We start from the raw sequence: 7026 nt of genomic DNA, 5'->3' as shown, positions 1-7026 counted from the left end.
ATGCAGAGATATGTGATTTTTTACTTCGGTTGCTAGGGTAACCCCATCTGGTTGCTAGGCAGATACCATAGTGATACTAATCAAGTGTCCTTGCCATCCTTATTGAAATAAGTCAACCCGGAAGTCTCTACGTTTTTCTGATGCAGAGATATGTGATTTGTTACTCGGTTGCTAGGGTAAGCCCATCTGGTTGCTAGGCAGTTACCATAGTGATACTAATGAAGTCTCCTTGCCATCCTGATTGAAATAAGTCAACCGGAAGTCTCTATGTTTTTGTGATGCAGAGATATGTGATTTTTACTTTCGGTTGCTAGGGTAACCCCATCTGGTTGCTAGGCAGATACCATAGTGATACTAATCAAGTGTCCTTGCCATCCTTATTGAAATAAGTCAACCCGGAAGTCTCTACGTTTTCTGATGCAGAGATATGTGATTTGTTACTTTCGGTTGCTAGGGTAAGCCCATCTGGTTGCTAGGCAGTTACCATAGTGATACTAATGAAGTCTCCTTGCCATCCTGATTGAAGTAAGTCAACCCGGAAGTCTCTATGTTTTTGTGATGCAGAGATATGTGATTTGTTACTCGGTTGCTAGGGTAAGCCCATCTGGTTGCTAGGCAGTTACCATAGTGATACTAATGAAGTGTCCTTGCCATCCTGATTGAAATAAGTCAACCCGGAAGTCTCTACGTTTTTCTGATGCAGAGATATGTGATTTGTTACTTTCGGTTGCTAGGGTAACCCCATCTGGTTGCTAGGCAGTTAACATAGTGATACTTATCAAGTCTCCTTGCCATCCTGATTGAAATAAATCAACCCAGAAGTCTCTCTGATTTTCTGGTGCAGAGATATAGTTACTGCTAAGCGGTTGCTAGGGTACTCTGTGTAGTTGCTAGGGAGTGGCTTGGCAGCTGCCAATCATGAATCTCCAAAGGCTGCTTGTCAGTATGAATGATATAAACCAACTCCCATGCCTCTGTGACATTCAGAATGGAAGATATCCCTCTATGGATTTTGGTTGTTAAGGTGCTTCGACAATGGTTGCTAGGGAGGGGCTAGGAAGTGTTGAAGTGATGCATGATTGGCTGTTTGCTGTCCGAGTCAAGCAGAGACCACCCTTGTGTTTCTATGACACTTCTATCCGGAGATATCCCTTTGATCTTTTTCAATAGAAGTCTATGGGACTTGTTGCTAAGGTGCTCTTAATGGTTGCTAGGGCGTGGCTTGATAGCTTCACAATGATCCAGAGAGACTGATTGGTTGTCTGAGTAAAATGAGCCCACCCCTCGTCTCTATGACACTGTGATCCAGAGCTATGTTCAATACAAATCCCTATGCCTTTTCATTTCATGGGCGTCCTACACCATTATAAGTCAATTGGGGCATTTTTGGGCAGCTCCTGCCCCCAGGAGTGCAACTTTTACCCCATATTGAGGTATGCTCTTACAGAGCCTGCCAGCCTCTTCAAATGTGGCAAATCACTGCGTTTCTCATGAAATCCTAAGCTTGGAGCTGTGGCCGTCAAAGTTTGTCTCAATGTTAAGTCTATGGGATTTTTAGGCGCTTTTTTGCCCCTGGGGCAAATACCGTACCCGATAAACATAAAAGTCATAGCACACGTGTCCTCAATAGGCGTTCGATTTGATACCTCATTAGGTGGGTCTCGCTAAGCGGTCTTGGGACGAGTTAGGTGCGAGTTTTGTTAAGAGATATAATAAAAATAAAATAAAAGTATAATAAGTATGTGAGATTACAATAGTGATGCTGCAAGCACCACTAACTAGATAGGTACATTTCCTGAAGAAAATGTGAGTGGTGCTTGCCGTGGCAAAACTAGATCAAACAGCATGCTGTAACTTGAAAAGAACAGAAATTGTGGTCATAAATAAATCAACCCAGAAGTCTGTATGATTTTCTGGTGCAGAAATATGTGATTTGTTACTAGGTTGCTAGGGTAAGCCCATGTGGTTGCTATGCAGTTACCAAGGTAATACAATACATGGCTCCTTTCCATCCTGAGTGAAATAAGTCAACCCAGAAGTCTGTACTGTTTTCTGGTGCAGAGATATGTGATTTGTTACTCGGTTGCTAGGGTAACCCCATCTGGTTGCTAGGCAGTTACCATAGTGATACTAATCAAGTCTCCTTGCCATCCTGAGTAAAATCAGTCAACCAGGAAGTCTCTACGATTTTGTGATGCAGAGATATGTGATTTGTTATTTGGTTGCTAGGGTAACCCCATCTTGTTGCTAGGCAGTTACCATAGTGATACTAATCAAGTGTCCTTGCCATCCTGAGTGAAATAAACCAACCCAGAAGTCTCTACGTTTTCTGATGCAGAGATATGTGATTTGTTACTCGGTTGCTAGGGTAAGCCCATCTGGTTGCTAGGCAGTTACCATAGTGATACTAATCAAGTGTCCTTGCCATCCTGATTGAAATAAGTCAACCCGGAAGTCTCTACTGTTTTCTGATGCAGAGATATGTGATTTGTTACTTCGGTTGCTAGGGTAACCCCATCTGGTTGCTAGGCAGTTACCATAGTGATACTAATCAAGTGTCCTTGCCATCCTGATTGAAATAAGTCAACCCGGAAGTCTCTACTGTTTTTCTGATGCAGAGATATGTGATTTGTTACTTCGGTTGCTAGGGTAACCCCATCTGGTTGCTAGGCAGTTACCATAGTGATACTAATCAAGTCTCCTTGCCATCCTGATTGAAATAAGTCAACCCGGAAGTCTCTACGTTTTTCTGATGCAGAGATATGTGATTTGTTACTCGGTTGCTAGGGTAACCCCATCTGGTTGCTAGGCAGTTACCATAGTGATACTAATCAAGTCTCCTTGCCATCCTGATTGAAATAAGTCAACCCGGAAGTCTCTACGTTTTCTGATGCAGAGATATGTGATTTGTTACTCGGTTGCTAGGGTAACCCCATCTGGTTGCTAGGCAGTTACCATAGTGATACTAATCAAGTGTCCTTGCCATCCTGATTGAAATAAATCAACCCGGAAGTCTGTACTCTTTTCTGGTGCAGAGATATGTGATTTGTTTCTCGGTTGCTAGGGTAACCCCATCTGGTTGCTAGGCAGTTACCATAGTGATAGTAATCAAGTGTCCTTGCCATCCTGATTGAAATAAATCAACCCGGAAGTCTGTACTCTTTTCTGGTGCAGAGATATGTGATTTGTTTCTCGGTTGCTAGGGTAACCCCATCTGGTTGCTAGGCAGTTAACATAGTGATACTAATCAAGTGTCCTTGCCATCCTGATTGAAATAAGTCAACCCGGAAGTCTCTATGTTTTTGTGATGCAGAGATATGTGATTTGTTACTTCGGTTGCTAGGGTAAGCCCATCTGGTTGCTAGGCAGTTACCATAGTGATACTAATCAAGTGTCCTTGCCATCCTGATTGAAATAAGTCAACCCGGAAGTCTCTACGTTTTCTGATGCAGAGATATGTGATTTGTTACTTTCGGTTGCTAGGGTAACCCCATCTGGTTGCTAGGCAGTTACCATAGTGATACTAATCAAGTGTCCTTGCCATCCTGATTGAAATAAGTCAACCCGGAAGTCTCTATGTTTTTGTGATGCAGAGATATGTGATTTGTTACTTTCGGTTGCTAGGGTAAGCCCATCTGGTTGCTAGGCAGTTACCATAGTGATACTAATGAAGTGTCCTTTCCATCCTGATTGAAATAAGTCAACCGGAAGTCTCTACGTTTTTCTGATGCAGAGATATGTGATTTGTTACTTCGGTTGCTAGGGTAACCCCATCTGGTTGCTAGGCAGTTACCATAGTGATACTAATCAAGTGTCCTTGCCATCCTGATTGAAATAAATCAACCCAGAAGTCTCTCTGATTTTCTGGTGCAGAGATATAGTTACTGCTAAGCGGTTGCTAGGGTACTCTGTTTAGTTGCTAGGGAGTGGCTTGGCAGCTGCCAATCATGAATCTCCAAAGGCTGCTTGTCAGTATGAATGATATAAACCAACTCCCATGCCTCTGTGACATTCAGAATGGAAGATATCCCTCTATGGATTTTGGTTGTTAAGGTGCTCGACAATGGTTGCTAGGGAGGGGCTAGGAAGTGTTGATTTGATGCATGATTGGCTGTTTGCTGTCCGAGTCAAGCGAGACCACCCTTGTGTTTCTATGACACTTCTATCCGGAGATATCCCTTTGATCTGTTTCAATAGAAGTCTATGGGACTTGTTGCTAAGGTGCTCTTAATGGTTGCTAGGGCGTGGCTTGATAGCTTCACAATGATCCTGAGAGACTGATTGGTCGTCTGAGTAAAATGAGCCCACCCCTGGTCTCTATGACACTGTGATCCAGAGCTATGTTCAATACAAATCCCTATGCCTTTTCATTTCATGGGCCGTCCTACACCATTATAAGTCAATTGGGGCATTTTTGGGCAGCTCCTGCCCCCAGGAGTGCAACTTTTACCCCATATTGAGGTATGCTCTTACAGAGCCTGCCAGCCTCTTCAAATGTGGCAAATCACTGCGTTTCTGTGAAATCCTCAGCTTGGAGCTGTGGCCTCAAAGTTTGTCACAATGTTAAGTCTATGGGATTTTTAGGCAGCTTTTTTGCCCCTGGGGCAAATACCGTACCCCGATAAACTTATAAAAGTCATAGCACACGTGTCCTCAATAGGCCGTTCGATTTGACACCTCATTATGTGGGTCTACGCCAAGCGGTCTTGGGGCGAGTTAGGTGCCGAAGTTTTGTGCAGGAGATAGAATAATAATAAAAAGAAGAATAAAAATAGATTAAATAGTGATGCTTTAAGCACCACTAGATAGGTACATTTCCTGAAGAAAATGTGAGTGGTGCTTGCCGTGGCAAAACTAGATCAAATAGCATGCTTGAAAAGAACAAAAATTATGGTCATAAATAAATCAACCCAGAAGTCTCTACGTTTTCTGATGCAGAGATATGTGATTTGTTACTCGGTTGCTAGGGTAAACCCATCTGGTTGCTAGGCAGTTACCATAGTGATAGTAATGAAGTCTCCTTGCCATCCTTATTGAAATAAGTCAACCCGGAAGTCTGTACTATTTTCTGGTGCAGAGATATGTGATTTGTTACTCGGTTGCTAGGGTAACCCCATCTGGTTGCTAGGCAGTTTCCATAGTGATAGTAATCAAGTTTCCTTGCCATCCTGAGTGAAATAAATCAACCCAGAAGTCTGTACTATTTTCTGGTGTAGAGATATGTGATTTGTTACTTTCGGTTGCTAGGGTACTATGTGTAGTTGCTAGGGAGTGGCTTGGCAGCTGCCAATCATGAAATTCCAAAGGCTGCTTGTCAGTATGAATGACATAAATCAACTCCCATGCCTCTGTGACATTCAGAATGGAAGATATCCCTCTATGGATTTTGGTTGCTAAGGTGCTCGACAATAGTTGCTAGGGAGGGGCTAGGAAGTGTTGAGGTGATTCATGATTGGCTGTTTGCTGCCCCGAGTCAAGCGAGACCACCCTTGTGTTGGTATGACACTTCTAGTCGGAGATATCCCTTTGATCTCTTTCATTAGAAGTCTATGGGACTTGTTGCTAAGGTCCTCTAAATGGTTGCTAGGGCGTGGCTTGATAGCTTTGCAATGATCCTGAGAGACTGATTGGTCGTCTTAGTAAAATGAGGCAGGCCCCTTGTCTCTATGACACTGTGATCCAGAGCTATGTTTAATTAAAAATCCCTATTTCATGGGCCGTCCTACACCATTGTAAGTCAATGGGGGCAACTTTGGGCAGCTCCTGCCCCCAGGAGTGCAACTTTTACCCCATATTGAGGTATGCTCTTACAGAGCCTGCCAGCCTCTTCAAATGTGGCAAATCACTGCGTTTCTCGCGAAATCCTAGCTCGGAGCTGTGGCGTCAAAGTTTGTCTCAATGTTAAGTCAATGGGATTTTTAGGCGCTTTTTTGCCCCTGGGGCAAATACCGTACCCCGATAAACTTATAAAAGTCATAGCACACGTGTCCTCAATAGGCGTTCGATTTGACACCTCATTAGGTGGGTCTATGCCAAGCGGTCTTGGAGACGAGTTAGGTGCCGAAGTTTTGTTAAGAGATATAAAATAAAAATAAAAATAAAAATAAAAATAATAAGTATGTGAGATTACAATAGTGATGCTTTGCAAGCACCACTAATAAGTATGTGAGATTACAATAGTGATGCTTTGCAAGCACCACTAATAAAAATAAAAAGTATAATAAGTATGTGAGATTACAATAGTGATGCTTTGCAAGCACCACTAATAAAAAGTATAATAAGTATGTGAGATTACAATAGTGATGCTTTGCAAGCACCACTAATAAAAATAATAAGTATGTGAGATTACAATAGTGATGCTTTGCAAGCACCACTAATAAAAATAATAAGTATGTGAGATTACAATAGTGATGCTTTGCAAGCACCACTAATAAAAATAATAAGTATGTGAGATTACAATAGTGATGCTTTGCAAGCACCACTAATAAAATAATAAGTATGTGAGATTACAATAGTGATGCTTTGCAAGCACCACTAATAAGTATGTGAGATTACAATAGTGATGCTTTGCAAGCACCACTAATAAGTATGTGAGATTACAATAGTGATGCTTTGCAAGCACCACTAATAAAAATAATAATAAGTATGTGAGATTACAATAGTGATGCTTTGCAAGCACCACTAATAATAAGTATGTGAGATTACAATAGTGATGCTTTGCAAGCACCACTAATAAGTATGTGAGATTACAATAGTGATGCTTTGCAAGCACCACTAATAAGTATGTGAGATTACAATAGTGATGCTTTGCAAGCACCACTAAAAATAATAAGTATGTGAGATTACAATAGTGATGCTTTGCAAGCACCACTAAAAATAATAAGTATGTGAGATTACAATAGTGATGCTTTGCAAGCACCACTAAAAATAATAAGTATGTGAGATTACAATAGTGATGCTTTGCAAGCACCACTAAAAATAATAAGTATGTGAGATTACAATAGTGATGCTTTGCAAGCACCACTA

This window comes from Xyrauchen texanus, chromosome 5 (genome assembly GCF_025860055.1).
Source record: "Xyrauchen texanus isolate HMW12.3.18 chromosome 5, RBS_HiC_50CHRs, whole genome shotgun sequence".
Taxonomy (NCBI): Eukaryota; Metazoa; Chordata; class Actinopteri; order Cypriniformes; family Catostomidae; genus Xyrauchen; species Xyrauchen texanus.
This window is presented reverse-complemented; position numbering follows the sequence as displayed.